This window comes from Lactuca saligna, chromosome 5, assembly GCF_052625555.1.
Source record: "Lactuca saligna cultivar CGN05327 chromosome 5, ASM5262555v1, whole genome shotgun sequence".
NCBI lineage: Eukaryota > Viridiplantae > Streptophyta > Magnoliopsida > Asterales > Asteraceae > Lactuca > Lactuca saligna.
In genome coordinates, this window is record NC_136421.1 from 247,317,011 (window position 1) to 247,321,801 (window position 4,791).

The window sequence follows — 4,791 nt, forward strand, 5'->3', positions numbered from 1 at the left end:
ACCCCAAAGAGGTAATGCCACCAAATCTTGAGGGTGAACACCATAACCCCCAGCTCCAAATCATGTGTAGGATAGTTCGCCTCATGAAGCTTCAGCTACCTTGAATCATAAGCAATAACGTGACCTTTTTGCATCAGAACTGCAACCCAAACCTGTGATTGACGCATCAAAATAAACCACAAAATCCTCAACACCCTCTAGCAGGGTTAGAATCGGCGGCTCACACAATTTCTACCTCAAGGTCACAAAATTTGCCTGCTGCTCAAGCCCCCAACGAAACGTGATGGTCTTCTTCGTCAACCGAGTGAAAGAAACCGTTATATTGGAGAAATCCTGAATAAATCTCTAACAATAACCTAGCAAACCAAGGAAACTCTGAATCTCAGATAGTGACTTCGGAACATCCCATCTCATAACTGCCTCGACCTTGGCCAGATCGACTAGAATACCGTTTCGGTTGACAAGGTACCCCAGAAAATGCACCTTGCATAACCAGAACTCACACTTGGAGAACTTCACACACGATCTCTCCTTCCTTGAGGTCTCCAATACCTCCCTTGGATACTCCTCATGTGGATCATGGGTCTTAGAATAGACCAGGATATCATCGATAAACACAATCATAGACCGACCCATCATGGCTCTACATACCCGATTCATAAGGTCCATGAATGTGGTTGGAGCATTAGTGAGCCCGAAGGGCATCACTACGAACTCATAATGACCATAACAAGTCCAAAAGGTTGTGTTCGGTGTATCCTCCTCTATGACCCTCATCTGATGCTAACCCAAATTCATATCAATCTTGGAAAAGCAAGATGCATCCTCAAGTTGGTCAAATAAACTGTCAATCCTTGGGAGTGGATAACGGTTCTTCACTGTTAGTTTATTCAACTCCCAATAGTCGATACACATCCAATGAGACCCATGCTTCTTCTTCACAAACAGGATCAGCGCTCCATATGGCGAACTACTCAGCCAAATGAACTCTTTGTCTAATAGCTCTTGTAGTTGTATTGACAACTCCTACATCTCTAGAGGTGCTAATCGATAAGGTGATTTGGCTATCAAAGTCGCACCAGGTACCAAGTCAATCTGAAACTCCACCAGCATCTCCAGAGACACTCTAGGAAAAATCATCAGGGGACACATCTAGATATTCCCGAACAACTGACACATCATCCACAGTTGCCTTACCCTTCTCCTGGGTATCCGGAACATATACGATATATCCGTAACAACCCAGTTGAAGATAGAGCCTACCCTAGTTGTTGCACATAAAACCGACCCGTGTTGAACACTTTCTCCTTGAATCACCAACTCTCCCCTACTTGGGTCTCGGATATGTACCAACTAATGCTCGCAATCAATCATTTCCCTATTAGGGCTCAGCCAATCCATCCCCACTATAGCTTTGCTCTCGCGCAGGGGAATGGGAACCAAATAAATCAGATATCGCTCACTGAACTACCCTAGAACCTGATTCGGTTTCCTCTTCCCCTCCATCTCCAATGTCTATGTATCTCTCTCTCCCTAGCTCTCACGATCATATCATCCAATGTCCTGTAACTAGATCGGCTCACAAATTGCCAGATATCGCTCCTTAACATATCGTGGTACCTCTCCTTCTTCATCTCCTCATCCACCACATATTATAGAAACAATAACGCCCTCTCATGGAACTTAACAATGATCTCTGCTACCGTCTCAGTAGTCTGGAAAAGGTCTTGGAACTCCATCGCCAACTGCTAGAACTCAATCATAGGTGCGAACCTGGCCCGAAATCTCTTCACAAAATCCTCCCAAGTCATCGACTCAATCTCCTCGCCTCCCAAGGCGTACCCAACCTCCTCCCACCAATCTCAAGCTCTATCCTTTAGAATACAGGATGCAATTCCTAACGTCTTCCAACCAACGCCTACTCACAATCGAGTCCTTCTTCCTAAATAACTCTAGGGCCCCACATGCCCAAAACTCACAGAAAGTTAAATTGTGAGCTCCCATCATCGCCACCATCTCACAATGAAAAGCGCCCATTGGATCATCCATAATCTCCATGATACCTTCCTTGATAGTACCAAATATCACAGAAGTCTACTCTAGAATGATGTGGCTAATCTCTGATGAAATGAACTCCTACATCTAATCATCCAAATGTCCGGCTCCAGAGCCCAAACCTGAACCCTCACGAGCACCAGAACTACTACCAGATCCTCCTTGAGTGACCACCATACTGAAAATAGACCATTCAAACCATCAGAATACATAGATATATAAACATCGAGGAATCACGCACTCTACAAGCTTCCTGTTATCATCGTGGCTTTCCTTGACTCGAGTCGAATCCTCTGCTTCTAGTAGTACGGACCCATACTACCTTCCACATCTATTCGTACTTTCTTCAAAGATCGCCCCGAATCCTCCAAGTTACTCCCTTATCTATACATACAACCCTTAACAAGCCAATGCTCCCAGCACCAAATCTCTTCCCAAGTTTTCATAGGGCAACCCCTACACTACTATATGTCATCAGCTTAATAAAGAACTCCCCCTAACACCCTCTAACTAGCTCACGAATACAATTACATATCACTGACACTAGATAATTCTTTGAATGAAAGGTCTCACTTTACAATGGTTGGACTAAGATAAGAGTTGTATAATAGAGTTAAAACCTAACCTTCTAAAATTATCTAGTCTCAATAATATGTAACTTAGCATATATTCTTACTAGTTAGTTGAAGTTAATGGGAACTCCTAAAAGCACAAAGCAAGGAGCATTCGAGCATCAAGTAATCGGAAACAAGCATAACCTAATTAGGCCATCCTATCATTGATTTATCAGTAATAGAATGCAATTCTACAAGCTCATAGAGAAGGCATACAAAAGGCATCTATTCTAGCATTCTATCATGCAATCTTGAGAAGATCTGTAGCCCTAATATAGCATGTGATTCCTATATTCACAATTCAATGTATATCATAAAATATGTATGAGTATTTTGGAAAACTTACTTAAGCTCAGTCGATTTCATGCACCACGCCCCTTTCTTTTGTTAGAAAATTCTTTTTATGAAAAATTGCCAAATCCTTAGTTTGAGTTCAGACACACCCGAGAGCATGCTTGAATCCCTCAAACCAAGGCTCTGATACCAACTAACGTCCCAAAGTTTAAGACCAAAAAATTTCATTTTAATAATAAGAAAACCATCATCCAAAACATGTTCATAAAACAATAAATGAAAATCGAGTATGTCAATAATCATCCAAGTACATCAAATCAACAAAATGTGGAACAACGCGGTGTGTGCAATGCGATCATCCCAAACCGTCCCTTTTGATCCAGAAGTACCTGAAACATAAAATGAAAACCATAAGCACAAAGCTTAGTGAGTTCCCCAAATACCTCATACCATACATATCAAACATACAATAGGCCATGCCCAACAACCATTGGGACCCGCCCAGCATCGAGCCCCGCTCGGAACAGATCTGTCAATAACATAAGATAGGCACCGCCTCATTACATTCATCAGCACCCGCCTGGCATCGTGCCCCGCCAAACATTCATACAGACACATAACACATGCAAGAATCACTAAGACAAATAATAGACAATACTCTTATCAGGCCCCGCCTGTCGGTATACATATCACATAGTACACATATAAGAGTCACACAGACAACTAGCATCCAAATCATAATAAATCATGGACCGGCATTAGTGCCTTCAACCCGCTAAACATTGTGAGGAGAATCACCTCAGATTGCTGAAAATCAGATAAATGTTTAGACTGCTGATCTAAAAAATCCCCGCGCTAATCAATCAAACAATACCCTAATTAATAATTATGTCAAATTCATAAACGGGGTCCCCGACCCAACACCCTCAGCCTCAAGATTAAAAGACACTTATTGGGGCCAACTAGCTTAGCCCAATAACCCTATAGTGGTCCAAGGCCCAATAATGGCCCAACCCATAAACTTAAGGTCCAACTATGACCCAACAGATACAAGGCCCAAAATCCATCTATGGCCTAAAGCCTAAAGGGAGTCCGAGTCCAAAATAAGATCCAAGACAAAGAAGCCCAAGACCAGGCCTGGTATGCTACACGTACCAGGCGTATGCTCTACATACTAGGCAACAATGCATGATCGCGGATATGGGCACGTACGTGCAGCGTACTCTTGCGTACGCCCAGCGTACGCGCCTATTAAGCACTTTTTCCGAAAGTGCTTACTACTTGCATTCCCACATCCAAATTCTAGATCCAAGTCTAAAGGAACGTCTTAATCCATAGAGTTATGAACTTGGAGCCTTTGCATGGCTCAAAAAGAACCTAAACCTTACTTTACCATTCTACTTTCACCAAATGGACCTAAACACATGCATGGTTGATCCACAACCATCCAGGTGCTAACTTTATGAACTAAGGACCTCATAAATATCAAGAGAGGCAACTCCTAACTTTTAGAGTGGAAGAAACCCACTAGAACTCCTCATAGGACTAAAAACAGACCAAAACCTCATAAAGACTAGATCTAAGCATACAAGGAGTAAGTTCCAAGATTTATACCTTAATGAAGCTGGAAATGATGTGTAAAATCTAGATCTACAAGTTCTCCTTTGATCAAGGCTCCTTTTTCAAAGCTCTTCTTCCTCATATCTCACCAACACACACTATAAACACACACAAGAGGGTCAAATATCTTCAAGAGGGGGTAAGGTTTCAAAATATGACTCAAAGGGCAATGAGGCTGAGAAATGAGAGGATCATGGATCATTAAGTT